General features: G+C 39.0%; 1 pseudogene across 1 annotated transcript; it reads right to left on the bottom strand.

Moving 5' to 3' along the window:
* Nucleotides 1–4427: 4427 nt before the first annotated feature.
* On the bottom strand, nucleotides 4428–5776 carry LOC100408899 (heterogeneous nuclear ribonucleoprotein K pseudogene; annotated as a pseudogene). Its single transcript, XR_013531733.1, has one exon. The product of XR_013531733.1 is annotated as a heterogeneous nuclear ribonucleoprotein K pseudogene (transcript).
* Nucleotides 5777–16213: the final 10437 nt, after the last annotated feature.

Raw genomic sequence — 16213 nt, 5'->3', positions numbered from 1 at the left:
AACTAAAAAAGAAAACTTCAGGCCATTATTCATGATGAACATCGATGCAACCATCTTCAATAAAATACTGGCAAACACATTCCAACAGCACATCAAGCAGGTTATCCAGTATGACCAAGTAGGCTTCATCCCGGGGATGCAAGGCTGGTTCAACATACACAATCCATAAATGTAATCCATCACATAAATGGAACCAAAGACAAAGACCACATGAATATCTCAATAGATGCAGAGAAGGCCTTCGACAAAATTCAACAGCGCTTGATGCTAAAAACTCGCAATAAACTAGGTATTGATGGAACATATCATAAAATGATAAAAGCTATATATGAAAAACCTACAGCTAATATCATACTGAAAGGGCAAAAGCTGGAAGAATTCCCTTTGAAATCAGGCACTAGGCAAAGATGCCCTCTCTCACCACTCCTATTCAATATAGTAGTGGAAGTTCTAGCCAGAGCAATCAGGCAACAAAAAGAAATAAAGCATATTCAATTAGGAAAGGAAAAAGTCAAACTGTCTCTATTTGCAGATAACATGATTGTATATCTAGGAGACCCCATCAACTCAGCCCAAAATCTTTTCAAACTGATAAACAACTTTAGTAAGGTCTCAGGATACAAAATCAATGTGCAGAAATCAGAGGCATTCCTATATATGGATAACAGACAAACAGAGAGCCAAATCAAGAGTGAACTCCCATTCACAATTGATACAAAGAGAATAAAATGCCTAGAAATATAACTAACAAAGGATGGAAAGGACCTCTTCAAGGAGAATTGCAAACCACTGCTCAATGAAATGAGAGAGGACACAAACAGATGGAGAAACATTCTATGCTCATGATTAGGAAGAATCAATATAGTGAAAATGGCCACACTCCCCAAAGTAATCTATAGATTCAACATTATCCCCATCAAGCTACCAATGACCTTCTTTACAGAACTGGAAAAAAAATACCTTAAACTTCATATGGAATCACAAAAGACCCCGCATAGCCAAGACAATCCTAAGCAAAAAAAAAAAAAAAAAAAAAAAACAACAAAGCTGGAGGCATCACACTGCCCAAATTCAAACTATACTACAAGGCTACAGTAATCAAAACAGCATGGTAGTGGCACCAAAACAGAGACATAGACCAATGGAAAAAAACAGAGGCCCGGGAGCAACACCACACACCTACAGCCATCTGATCTTTGACAAACCTGACAAAAACAAGCAATGGGGAAAGGACAACTTGTTTAATAAATGGTATTGGGAAAACTGGCTAGCAATGTGCAGAAAGCAGAAACTGGACCCCTATCTGTCACCTTACACTAAAATTAACTCCAGATGAATTAAATATTTAAACATAAAACCTAACACCATAAAAACATTAGAAGAAAACTTACTCAAAACTATCCAGGACATAGGCATAGGCAAGGACTTCATGACTAAAACACCAAAAGCAATGTCAGTGAAAGCCAAGATAGAAAAATGGGATCTAATTAAACTCCAGAGCTTCTGTACAGCAAAAGAAACAATCATTAGAGTGAATCAGCAACCAACAGAATGGAAAAATATTTATGCATTCTACCCATCTGACAAAGGGCTAATATCCAGAATCTACAAAGAACTAAAACAGAAATACAAGAAAAAATAATTTCATTGAAAACTGGGTGAAGAATATCAACAGACACTTTTCAAAAGAAGACAAACATGAGGCCAAGAAACATATGAAAAAATGCTCATCATCACTGATTATTAGAGAAATGCAAATCAAAACCACACTGAGATATCATCGCATGCGAATTAGAAGCGATCATTAAAAAATCTGGAGATGACAGTTGCTGGAGAGGATGTGGAGAAATAGGAACACTCTTACACATTTGGTGAGAGTGTAAATTAGTTCAACCATTGTGGAAGGCAGTGTGGCTATTTCTTAAGGATCTAGAAATAGAAATTCCATTTGACCCAGCAATCCCATTACTGGGCATATACTCAAAGAACTACAAATCATTCTACTGTAAAGACACATGCACACATATGTTTATTGCAGCACTGTTTACAATAGCAAAGACCTGAAACGAACTCAAATGCCCATCAATAATAGACTGGAGAAAGAAAATGTGGTACATATACACCTGGGTTACTACACAGCCATAAAACACGATGAGTTTATGTCCTTTGTAGAGACTTGGTTGAATCTGGAAACCATCATTCTCAGCAAACTGACACAAGAACAGAAAGCCAAACACCTTATCTTCTCACTCATAGGTGGCTATTGAACAACAAGAACATGTGGACTCAGGGAGAGGAACATAACACACTGGGGGCCATAGGGGAGATACAGCAGGTGGTGGGGAGGGAGGGGAGGGTGGGGAGGGATAACATGGGGAGAAATGCCAGATACAGTATGCACCTAAAGTAAAATAAATAAATATAAAAAAATAATAATAAATTGCCACATTTCAAAAAAAGTAAACTTTTCCCACAGCATTTCCACTTAGCACTTTTCTGTTTGTATATTTCACAATAAAAATAGTTTTATTTTTCAAGGGAATAAAAGAATTTTAATCTAGTCAGATTTTCCTGTCTTAGAATTTTGAAGTTGAAAAAGCAGGACCTATTTCTCTTTTTTTAACATATGTTTCATTCATTTTTATTTAACATCATGGACTAAGCATTGATACTATTTTTGATAATATCTGTGACTCTCTCTCACCAGGTTTATCTACTGAGGATATGATCTGGTATGAAAGTTTTCTTTTTTTTAAATTGCATTTTAGGTTTTGGGGTATATGTGAAGAACATGCAAGATTGTTGCATAGGTACACACGTGGAAGTGTGATTTCCTGCCTTCCTCCCCATAACCTACATCTAACATTTCTCCCCATGCTATCTCTCCCCAACTCCCCATCCCCCTCTGTACCTCCCCTATTTCCCCCAACAGACCCCATTGTGTAGTGCTCCCCTCCCTGTGTCCATGGGTTCTCATTGTTCAACACTCACCTATGAGTGAGAACATGTGGTGTTTGATTTTCTGCTCTTGTGTCAGTTTGCTGAGAATGATGGTGTCCAGTTCATCCATGTCCCTACAAAGGACACGAACTAATCGTTTTTGATTGCTGCATAATATTCCATGGTGTATATGTGCCACATTATCCCTGTCCAGTCTATCATCGATGGTCATTTGGGTTGGTTTCAGGTCTTTGCTATTGTAAACAGTGCTGCAATGAACATTTGTGTGCATGTGTCCTTATAGTAGAACGATTTATACTCCTCTGAATATATACCCAGTAATGGGATTGTTGGGTCAAATGGAATTTCTGTTTCTAGGGCAGGACGTATTTTCTTTCTGTTTAATGTCATTGTGCTTGTTTTGACTTATTATTTCAGCCTGTCCAACAATTATTAACATCTTGAATTCATTCACCATATTAGCTCCTTTTCCCAGCTCTTTATGATATGCAATTTGATCAGTTCACTGTTTATGTCTTTATCCATTTCATTGATTAAAACGTTGACTAGAAAAGGGCCCAGTTCAATACGGCAATAAAAGTCTGCTTTAGGCTGACATAAAGCATGAATAGGCTACCTTTGGGTTCAAATTATGAATCCTGTGCAGTTTTATCATTCAGCCCACATTTCTGCATCCTGTCCACAAAGTTCTCACAGAGAAAATGTACTGAAATCAACATACACCATGACTAAAACATTCTCTTTGTCTACAAATCTTATAACAACATTCAGAGAAGAAATTGGATTTCTTCTCTGAGCAATCACTTTATTTTCTAGAAGCTCACACGCCATGATCCTACTGATCAATCGTAAAATGTTCCTGAGCACTGACGTTGATGTAGGACTTTTTTTTAGTTGACCTAAGAGCCAGTCTCTTGTCACAGGGCCATAAGAGATTAGGGGTCACAAACACTTTGAAGGATGAGAGGAAATGGAATTTTGGGGGTAAAAAGGGGAAAAGGGGAAAATGTGGACCCTCCACAAAGCCGGAATCCTGGTAGTGCATATTCTGCCTCACAGATTGAATCCAAGGCACCACCCAGGGAGAGGAGGGAACAGGCTCCTCCCACTGCAAATGATGAAAACTTCCCAAGGGTCCACCCCAGTGCACATTTCTCTCAGTGTCCAGAGGTTCTGCCAGGGACCCTTTCCCACCTGGCTGTCTCAACATCAAGTTTTTTTCATCTGTACTTTCTAAAATCTGACTAGTCTTTTGGCACTTTTCTTCAAAGAACATTTACAAAAGTACTAAAAAAGTATCTGTAAATTTTTAACTCTATAGAATTAAATGTGGATGTTGTTATAAATGTAAGGAAAGGCCCATTGGTGGTTTTGAATAGGAAAAAGAATGACAGAATTAGAATAGATTAGAACAGATTGTCAGTCCCAGGAAAGACTCTAGAACTGGGTGAGACTACATAAGGCCCTTTGTTTTATTTATTTATTTATTTATTTATTTATTTATTTATTTATTTATTTATTTTTAGGTTCACTAAATTTATTTTAAAAATCATAAAACGTTTCTTTACAAAAGAGCATTACATTCTGCACGCTGCTCTGAACAGATGCCAGGGACATGTGGACTATTGTTACTTTTCCTCCCTGTCCCTTCCCCCGAAATGTTACAGTGACCACAAAGCAAGGTGTTCACAATAATTACATGGGGGGAATTTTTTTTAAACCACCAAAAATAACAAAAAATAAAATCCACTCACTCTGCTGCTGTTTCAAAATTTAAATGTTAGTTTTTGCATGCCCTTCCCCCCATCCCTGTTTTTAAGGAACTAAAACATTACATCTGGTTAACAGCAAAGATTTCCCTACACCTCAAATGCAGAGCACCTATGAAGCAGAGGAATGTTGGCTTTTTAAACAGAAGCAGATAAAAAAAAAAAAGATGCAGGACTCCTTCAGTTCTTCACTAGTCTTAGAAAAACTTTCCAGAATACTGCTTCACACTATAAAAAAGAAAAAATATCTTGCATTAGAATCCTTCAACATCTGCATACTGCTTCACACTGTTTTGCAGCAAATACTGTGCATTCTGTATCTGGTCCTGTGTTCCTGTAATGGTAATGATCCGATCTTCAGATCCTTCTAAAGGCTCATCAATTTTGATCAAAGCTCCCGAACTCATGACGGATTTGTTTAATCCGCTGACCACCTTTGCCAATAATAGATCCAGCCAAATCTTTGGAAATAGTTACTTGTGTAGTAATGATAGGTCCACCAAGATCACCATATGAGCCACGACCCCCTGCATAGGAATAATCATATCCGGAGCCACCCTGTGGTTCATAAGCCATCTGCCATTCTGATGGGCTCCATGTGTCTATTGCAGAGTCCCAAGTTTCATCAGCACTGAAACCAACCATGCCATCATAACGGTCTCCAGGTCTTCCTCTTCTGTCATAGGCCATGAGGTCTCCTTCTCTAGGTGGTGGTGGTGGTGGAAGAGGAAGATTCCGAGCTCTGCTACCACCCCAGCCACCCCGTCCGGGAGGAGGGGGAGGTGGTCCTCGACGAGGGCTCATATTATCATAATCTCTTCTAGATGGAGGCATGGGGCGCCCACCCCGACCAGGAGGCATTCTGTCAAAACCACCTCTTCCCCGCATGGGAAATCCCACTGGGCATCCACGGCGGTCATCAAACATCATTGTAAAACCACCATAATCATAGGTTTCATCGTAAAAATTAGGATCATAAGGCTGTGCATGTCCTTTGATGGGAGACTCAGATATAAGATCAAGGATGATCTTTATGCACTCTACAACTCTATCGGATTTTCCTCCAATAAATATAATCATGCATATTTATAAGACACAATGTGAGTTTTGACACATGTATATGCTACGCTGTGTAGTGATCAAATCAGAGTAATTGACATAGTCATTATCTCAAGTATTTATCATCTCTTTGTGGTGAGAACACTCAAAATTCTCTTTTACAGCTATTTTGAGATATACAATACATTATTGTTAACTGTTATAAGGTTCTTTTGAAGTTTTCTTAATGTCTCTAACTTCCCAAAGTGATTAAGCCCTTCTCAGCATGCAAGACAACAGCTCCCTCTGTTTCTTCTCACTCTTTCCCCCTCTGTATGGGATATTCCCACTATCTTCTCCCTCACGTACAAATGCTGTGCATCCTTTAAGTTCCAATTATAATACCATCTTTACCAATAAGTCATCTGGATTTCCCCTGCATTTGAATTCTCATACCCTGTTTCTGTGCCTTCCTTGGGCACTGAACCCTGTCTACCTTAGATCATGCTCTTTGGAGTAGGACCAGGAGAAGGAGTATAAAAACAGCAAATGCTATCATGAAAGGAGATGATTATCACTAGAACCCCACTATCTGAGACTTCAATTCACCTCTTAGGAGATTTGGTGTCCTAGAATGCTGGTCAAGGGCAATTTTAGACAACCCCAAGAGCATTCCCTGTTGTTTATACCTTAGTTTCCATCATCAAGATGCTTTCAATAAGGAGCCTCTCTTCTCATTGCTTAGCCTCATTACTACTGGTATGTTCTATTATCAGGACCTTGACTATATCTTTTACTGCCCATCCTGAGACTCTAGTAAGAGGCCTAGGCAGATTTTTAGTTGGATAGTCAGATGCTAATGGATGTACACCTGGGAAAAAAGACGACACTATAACAAAATTCCTGTTGTTGGTGGACCCACCTGAAGATAGCAAATATCAGCAACAATGTTCCAAATATCAGCAACAATGCCTTTCTGTATCTCAAAGGGCCTTCCTGTTGGCATGAGGGATAAAATATCTGGTGAGACGGTATCTTTTAGTTCTGTCTCAAAGGAAACTTCCCAGTTCCCTCCAAAAGCATGGACTGCCTAAAGCATAAGTTTCATACTTCCTTCGATTACAATGAAGAATTCCAGTAGATCTGAAAAACAAAGTCAGAAATTTTACCACATCAGTTAGGATTGTGTTCAGCTACATGTAACAAAAACCCAAGTCCAGTGACTCAAACAAGAAATTAGTTTTCTTTTTCTCATGAAGCCAGTAGTCCGATGGTATGCAGTTCAGGGAAGATACAGCAGCTCCACAATATTTCATTTTGCAAGATGACAGCTACAACTCTAGACATTACATGTGCATTCCACACAGTATGAAGAAAAGGATGGATGAAGAAAACAAGCAAGACCTGTCTCTTTTGTCAGGCAAACAATTATGTTTCCTAAAACCCTGCCTAGTAGATTTCCACATACATCTCATTGGCCAGAACTGCATCACATGATTGCCTGTTGCTGCACAGGAACTCAAGATATTAACTGAGCATATTGCACCCCCTTGTAGTCGTTATTTTTCTGTTTTTCTTTTTTATTGCATTTTAGGTTTTGGGGTACGTGTACAGAACATGCAAGACAGTTGCATAGGTACACACACGGCAGTGTGTTTTGCTTCCTTTCTCCCCTTCACCCACATTTGGCATTTCTTTCCAGGCTATCCCTCCCCAGCTCCCCCCCCGCTTGCCCTCCCCCTTTTTCCCCAATAGACCCCAGTGTTTAGTACTCCCCTCCCTGTGTCCATGTGTTCTGATTTTTCATCACCCGCCTATGAGTGAGAATATGCGGTATTTCATTTTCTGTTCTTGTGTCAGTTTGCTGAGAATGATGTTCTCCAGATTCATCCATGTCTCTACAAACGACAAGAACTCATCATTTCTGATTGCTGCATAATATTCCATGGTGTATATGTGCCACATTTTCTCAATCCAGTCTATCATCGATGGGCATATGGGTTGGTTCCAGGTCTTTGCTATTGTAAACAGTGCTGCAATGAACATTCGTGTGTATGTGTCCTTATAGTAGAACGATTTATAGTCCTTTGGATATATACCCAGTAATGGGATTGCTGGGTCAAATGGAATTTCTATTTCTAAGGCCTTGAGGAATCGCCACACTGTCTTCCACAAAGGTTGAACTAATTTACACTCCCACCAACAGTTTAAAAGTGTTCATTTTTCTCCACATCCTCTCCAGCATCTGTTGTCTCCAGATTTTTTAATGATCGCCATTCTAACTGGCATGAGATGGTATCTCAATGTGGTTTTGATTTGCATCTCTCTAATGACCAGTAATGATCAGCATTTTATCATATGATTCTTGGTCTCATATATGTCTTTTTTTGTAAAGTGTCTGTTCATATCGTTTGCCCATTTTTGAATGGGCTTGTTTGTTTTTTTTCTGTAAATCTGTTTGAGTTCTTTGTAAATTCTGGATATCAGCCCTTTGTCATATGGGTAAACTGCAAAAATATTTTCCCATTCTGTTGGTTGCCGATTCACTCTAGTGACTGTTTCTTTTGCCGTGCAGAAGCTGTGGAGTTTGATGAGATCCCATTTGCCTATTTTGGCTTTTGTTGCCAATGCTTTTGATGTTTTGTTCATGAAGTCCTTGCCTACTCCTATGTCCTGAATGGTTTTGCCTAGATTTATTTCTAGGGTTCTTATGGTGCCAGGTCTTATGTTTAAGTCTTTAATTCATCTGGAGTTGATTGTAGTGTAAGGTGTCAGGAAGGGGTCCAGTTTCTGCTTTCTGCACATGGCTAGCCAGTTTTCCCAACACCACTTATTAAACGGGGACTCCTTTCCCCATTGCTTGTTTTTGTCAGGTTTATCAAAGATTGTATTGTTGTAGATATGTTGTGTTGCCTCCGATGCTTCTGTTCTGTTCCATTGGTCTATGTCTCTGTTTTGGTACCAGTACCATGCTGTTTTGATTACTGTAGTTTTGTAGTAAAGTTTGAAATCTGGTAGTGTGATGCCCCCCGCTGTGTTCTTTTTGCTTAGAATTGACTTGGCTATGCGGGCTCTCTTTTGGTTCCATATGAAGTTCATGGTGGTTTTTTTCCAGTTCTGTGAAGAAAGTCAATGGTAGCTTGATGGGGATAGCATTGATTCTGTAAATTACTTTGGGCAGTATAGCCATTTTTATATTGATTCTTCCTAACCATGAACATGAAATGTTTCTCCATCTGTTTGTGTCCTCTCTTATTTCCTTGAGCAGTGGTTTGTAGTTTTCCTTGAAGAGGTTCCTTACGTTCCTTGTGAGTTTTATTCCTAGGTATTTAACTCTTTTTGTAGCAGTTATGAATGGCAGATCGTCCTTGATTTAACTTTCTTTAAGTCTGTTATTGGTGTAGCGGAATTCTTGTGATTTTTGCAGATCGATTTTATATCCAGAGACTTTGCTGAAATTGCTTATCAGTTTCAGGAGTTTTTGGGCTGAGGCGATGGGGTCTTCTAGGTACATTATGTCGTCTGCGAATAGAGACAATTTGGCTTCCACCTTTTCTATTTGAATACCCTTTATTTCTTTTTCTTACCTGATTGCTGTGGCTAGAACTTCCAGTACTATATTGAATAGGAGTGGTGAAAGAAGGCATCTTTTTCTAGTGCCGGATTTCAAAGGGACTGTTTCCAGTTTTTGCCCATTCAGTATAATATTGGCTGTTGGTTTGTCGTAAATAGCTTTTATTACTTTGAGATGCGTTCCATCGATACCGAGTTTATTGAGGGTTTTTAGCATAAAGAGCTGTTGAATTTTGTCGAATGCCTTCTCTGTGTCAATTGAGATAATCATGTGGTTTCTGTTTTTGGTTCTGTTTATTTGGTGAATTACGTTTATAGACTTGCGTATGTTGAACCAGCCTTGCATCCCCGGGATGAATCCTACTTGATCATGATGGATAAGTTTTTGGATTTGCTGTTAAAATTGGCTTGCCAATATTTTATTGAAGATTCTTGCATCTATGTTCATCATGGATATTGGCCTGAAGTTTTCTTTTCTCGTTGGGTCTCTGCCGGGTTTTGGTATCAGAATGATGTTGGGCTCATGAAAGGATTTGGGACGGATTCCCTCTTTTTGGATTATTTGGAAGAGTTTCAGAAGGAATGGTGCCAGCTCCTCCTTGTGTGTCTGGTCGTATTCGGCTGTGAACCCGTCTGGACGTGGGCTTTATTTGTGTGGTAGGCTCTTAATTGCTGTCTCGACTTCTGACCTTGTTATTGGTGTATTCATAGTTTCAGCTTCCTCCTGGTTTAGGCTTGGGAAGACACAGGAGTCCAGGAATTTATCCATTTTTTTCAAGTTTACTAGTTTATGTGCATAAAATTGTTTGTAGTATTCTTTGATGATGGTTTGAATTTCTGTGGAATCTGTGGTGATTTCCCCTTTATCGTTTTTTATTGCATCTATTTGGTTGTTCTCTTTTCTTTTAAATCAATCTGGCTAGTGGTCTGTCTATTTTGTTAATCTTTTCAGAAAAACCAGCTTCTGGATTTACTGATTCTTTAAAAGGTTTTTAGTGTCTCTATCGTCTTCATTTCTGTTCTGATCTTAGTTATTTCTTGTCTTCTGCTAAGTTTTTAGTTTTTTTGATCTTGCTCCTCTAGCTCTTTCAATTTTGACAATACAGTGTCAATTTTTTATCTCTCCACTCTTCTCATGTGGGCACTTATTGCGTTATATTCTCCTCTGGAGACTACTTTAAATGTGTCCCAGAGATTCTGGTATGTTGTGTCTTCGTTCTCGTTGGTTTCGAAGAACTTTTATATTTCTGCCTTCATTTCATTGTTTATCCAGTCAACATTCAAGAGCCAGTTGTTTAGTTTCCATGACGCTGTATGGTTTTGAGTTAGTTTCTGAATTCTGAGTTCTAACTTGATTGCACTATGGTCTGAGAGAGTGTTTGTAATGATTTCAGTTGTTTTGCATTTGCTGAGTAGTGCTTTACTTCCAATTATGTGGTCAATTTTAGAGTAGGTGTGATGTGGTGCTGAGAACAATGTATATTCTGTGAATTTGGGGTGGCGAGTTCTGTAAATATTCATCAGGTTTGCTTGTTCCAGGTCTGAGTTCAAGTCCTGAATATTCTTGTTAATTTTCTGTTTGGTTGATCTGTCTAATATTGACAGTGGAGTGTTAAAGTCTCCCACTATTATTGTGTGGGAGTCTAAGTCTCTTTGTAAGTCATTAAGAACTTGCCTTATATATCTGGGTGCTCCTGCATTGGGTCCATATATATTTAGGATCGTTAGCTCTTCTTGTTGTATTGATCCTTTTACCATTATGTAATGACCTTCTTTGTCTCTTTTGATCTTTGCTGCTTTAAAGTCTATTTTATCAGAGACCAGAATTGCAACTCCTGCTCTTTTCTGCTCTCCATTTGCCTGGTAAATCTCTCTCCATCCCTTTATTTTGACCCTTTGTGTATCCTTGCATGTGAGATGAGTTTCCTGGATAAAGCACACTGATGGGTTTTGGATTTTTATCCAATTTGCCAGTCTGTGTCTTTTTATCGGTGCATTTAGCCCATTTACATTTAGGGTTAATATTGTTATGTGTGAATTTGATGCTTTCATTTTGATGCTAGCTGGCTGTTTTGCCCATTAGTTGATGCAGATCCTTCATTTTGTTGATGCTCTTTAGCCTTTGGTATGTTTTTAGAATGGCTCGTACTGGTTGTTCCTTCCTATGTATAGTGCCTCTTTCCGGAGATCTTGGAAAGCAGGTCTGGTGGTGACAGAATCTCTGAGTACTTGCTTGTTTGCAAAGGATTTTATTTTTACTTCACTTATTAAGCTAAGTTTGGCTGCATATGAAATTCTGGGTTGAAATTTTTTTTCTTTAAGGATGTTAAATATCGGCCCCTACTCTCTTCTGGCTTGTAGAGTTTCTACCAAGGGATCTGCTGTGAGTCTGATGGGCTTCTCTCTGTGGGTGACCCAACGTTTTTCTATGGCTGCCCTTAGTATTTTCTCCTTCATTTCAACCCTGTTGAATCTAACGATTATATGCCTTGGTGTTGCTCTTATTGCGGAATATCTTTGTCGTGTTCCCTGTATTTCCTGGACTTGAATATTGGCCTGCCTTGCTAGGTTGGGGAAATTTATTTGGATAATATCCTGAATAGTATTTTCCACCTTGGATTCATTCTCTTCATCACATTCAGGTACACCTATCAAATGTATGTTAGGTCTCTTCACATTGTCCCACATTTCTTGGAGACTTTGTCCATTCCTTTTTGCACCTTTTTCTCTAATCTTGATTTTTTGTTTTATTACATTTAGTTGATCTTCGAATTCTGATATTTTTTTTTCTGCGTGGTCAATTTGGCTGTTGAAACTTTTTCATGCATTGCTAAGTTCTCGTGTTGTGTTTTTCAGCTCCTTCAATTCATTCATATTTCTCTCTAAGTTGTTTATTTTTGTTATCATCTCCTGGAATCTTTTTCAAATTTTTTTTCAGGCTTCTTGGTTTCTTTGCATTGATTTAGAACATGTTCTTTTAGCTCACGGAAATTTCTCATTATCCACCTTCTGAAGTTTGATTCCATCATTTCATCACACTCATTCTCCGTCCAGCTTTGTTTTCTTGCTGGTAAGAATGTTTGGTCCTTTGTAGGAGGTGAGGTTTTCTGGTTTCTGGTGTTTCCTCATTTTTGCTTCGGATTTTTCCCATTTTTGTGGATTTATCCACCTGTCATCTGAGTAGTTGCTGACTTTTCTTTTTTTTTTTATTTTTTATTGGATTAGAGGTTTTGGGGTACATGAGCAGAGCATGCAAGACAGTTGCGTAGGTACACACATGGCAGTGTGCTTTCTTTTCTTCTCCCCTTCATCCACATTTGGCATTTCTCCCCAGGCTAACCCTCCCCACCTCCCCCTCCCACTGGCCCTCCCCTTTTCCCCCCAATAGACCCCAGTGTTTAGTACTCCCCTTTCTGTGTCCATGTGTTCTCATTTTTCATCACACACCTATGAGTGAGAATATGCGGTGTTTCATTTTCTGTTCTTGTGTCAGATTGCTGAGGATGATCTTTTCCAGATTCATCCATGTCCCTACAAACGACACGAACTCATCATTTCTGATTGCTGCATAATATTCCATGGTGTAAATGTGCCACATTTTTCCAATCCAGTCTATTATCAATGGGCATTTGGGTTGATTCCAGGTCTTTGCTATTGTAAACAGTGTTGCAATGAACATTCGTGTACATGTGTCCTTATAGTAGAACGATTTATAGTCTTTTGGATATATACCCAGTAATGGGATTGCTGGGTCAAATGGAATTTCTATTTCTAAGGCCTTGAGGAATCGCCACACCGTCTTCCACAATGGTTGAACTAATTTACATTCCCACCAACAGTGTAAAAGTGTTCCTTTTTCTCCACATCCTCTCCAGCATCTGTTGTCTCCAGATTTTTTAATGATCGCCATTCTAACTGGCGTGAGATGGTATCTCAATGTGGTTTTGATTTGCATCTCCCTGATGACCAGTGACGATGAGCATTTTTTCATATGATTGTTGGCCTCATATATGTCTTCTTCCGTAAAGTATCTGTTCATATTCTTTGCCCACTTTTGAATGGGCTTGTTTGTTTTTTCCTGTAAATCTGCTTGAGTTGTTTGTAAATTCTGGATATCAGCCCTTTGTCAGATGGGTAGACTGCGAAAATTTTTTCCCATTCTGTTGGTTGCCTATCCACTCTAGTGACTGTTTCTTTTGCCGTGCAGAAGCTGTGGAGTTTCATTAGGTCCCACTTGTCTATTTTGGCTTTTGTTGCCAATGCTCTTGGTGTTTTGTTCATGAAGTCCTTGCCTACACCTATGTCCTGGATAGTTTTGCCTAGATTTCCTTCTAGGGTTTTTATGGTGCCAGGTCTTATGTTTAAGTCTTTAATCCATCTGGAGTTAATTTTAGTGTAAGGTGTCAGGAAGGGGTCCAGTTTCTGCTTTCTGCACATGGCTAGCCAGTTTTCCCAACACCATTTGTTAAACATGGAATCCTTGCACCATTGCTTGTTTTTGTCAGGTTTATCAAAGATTGTATAGTTGTATGTATGTTGTGTTGCCTCCGGTGCCTCTGTTTTGTTCCATTGGTCTATATCTCTGTTTTGGTACCAGTACCATGCTGTTTTGATTACTGTAGCCTTGTAGTATAGTTTGAAATCCGGTAGTGTGATGCCCCCCGCTGTGTTCTTTTTGCTTAGAATTGACTTGGCTATGCGGGCTCTCTTTTGGTTCCATATGAAGTTCATGGTGGTTTTTTCCAGTTCTGTGAAGAAAGTCAATGGTAGCTTGATGGGGATAGCGTTGATTCTGTAAATTACTTTGGGCAGTATAGCCATTTTCACGATATTAATTCTTCCTAACCATGAACATGGAATGTTTCTCCATCTGTTTGTGTCCTCTCTGATTTCGTTGAGCAGTGGTTTGTAGTTCTCCTTGAAGAGGTCCCTTACGTTCCTTGTGAGTTGTATTCCAAGGTATTTTATTCTTTTTGTAGCAATTGCGAATGGCAGTTCGCTCTTGATTTGGCTTTCTTTAAGTCTGTTATCGGTGTAGACGAATGCTTGTGATTTTTGCACATTGATTTTATATCCTGAGACTTTGCTGAAGTTGTTTATCAGTTTCAGGAGTTTTTGGGCTGAGGCAATGGGGTCTTCTAGGTATACTATCATGTCGTCTGCAAATAGAGACAATTTGGCTTCCACCTTTCCTATTTGAATACCCTTTATTTCTTTTTCTTGCCTGATTGCTCTGGCTAAAACTTCCAGTACTATATTGAATAGGAGTGGTGAGAGAGGGCATCCTTGTCTAGTACCAGATTTCAAAGGGAATGCTTCCAGTTTTTGTCCATTCAGTATGATATTGGCTGTTGGTTTGTCATAAATAGCTTTTATTACTTTGAGATACGTTCCATCGATACCGAGTTTATTGAGGGTTTTTAGCATAAAGGGCTGTTGAATTTTGTCAAATGACTTCTCTGCGTCAATTGAGATAATCATGTTGTTTTTGTTTTTGGTTCTGTTTATGTGGTGAATTACGTTGATAGACTTGCGTATGTTGAACCAGCCTTGCATCCCTGGGATAAATCCTACTTGATCATGATGAATAAGTTTTCTGATTTGCTGTTGCAATCGACTTGCCAATATTTTATTGAAGATTTTTGCATCTATGTTCATCATGGATATTGGCCTGAAGTTTTCTTTTCTCGTTGGGTCTCTGCCGGGTTTTGGTATCAGGATGATGTTGGTCTCATAAAATGATTTGGGAAGGATTCCCTCTTTTTGGATTGTTTGAAATAGTTTTAGAAAAAATGGTACCAGCTCCTCCTTTTGTGTCTGGTAGAATTCGGCTGTGAACCCATCTGGACCTGGGCTTTTTTTGTGAGGTAGGCTCTTAATTGCTGCCTCAACTTCAGACCTTGTTATTGGTCTATTCATAGTTTCAGCTTCCTCCTGGTTTAGGCTTGGGAGGACACAGGAGTCCAGGAATTTATCCATTTCTTCCAGGTTTACTAGTTTATGTGCATAGAGTTGTTTGTAATATTCTCTGATGATTGTTTGAATTTCTGTGGAATCTGTGGTGATTTCCCCTTTATCATTTTTTATTGCATCTATTTGGTTGTTCTCTCTTTTCTTTTTAATCAATCTGGCTAGTGGTCTGTCTATTTTGTTGATCTTTTCAAAAAGCCAGCTCTTGGATTTATTGATTTTTTGAAGGGTTTTTCGTGTCTCAATCTCCTTCAGCTCAGCTCTGATCTTAGTAATTTCTTGTCTTCTGCTGGGTTTTGAGTTTTTTTGATCTTGCTCCTCTAGCTCTTTCAATTTTGACGATAGGGTGTCAATTTTGGATCTCTCCATTCTCCTCATATGGGCACTTATTGCTATATACTTTCCTCTAGAGACTGCTTTAAATGTGTCCCAGAGGTTCTGGCACGTTGTGTCTTCATTCTCATTGGTTTCGAAGAACTTCTTTATTTCTGCCTTCATTTGGTTGTTTACCCAGTCAACATTCAAGAGCCAGTTGTTCAGTTTCCATGAAGCTGTGCGGTTCTGGGTCGGTTTCTGAATTCTGAGTTCTAACTTGATTGCACTATGGTCTGAGAGGCTGTTTGGTATGATTTCATTTGTTTTGCATTTGTTGAGCAGTGCTTTACTTCCAATTATGTGGTCAATTTTAGAGTAGGTGTGATGTGGTGCTGAGAAGAATGTGTATTCTGTGGATTTGGGGTGGAAAGTTCTGTAAATGTCCACCAGGTTTGCTTGCTCCAGGTCTGAGTTCAAGCCCTGGGTATCCTTGTTGATTTTCTGTCTGGTTGATCTGTCTAGTATTGACAGTGGAGTGTTAAAGTCTCCCACTATTTTTGTGTGGGAGTCTAAGTCTTTTTGTAAGT

This window comes from Callithrix jacchus, chromosome X, assembly GCF_049354715.1.
Source record: "Callithrix jacchus isolate 240 chromosome X, calJac240_pri, whole genome shotgun sequence".
NCBI lineage: Eukaryota > Metazoa > Chordata > Mammalia > Primates > Cebidae > Callithrix > Callithrix jacchus.
Note: the sequence above shows the minus strand (reverse complement) of the source record. Positions and strands in the feature narration are given on the sequence as shown.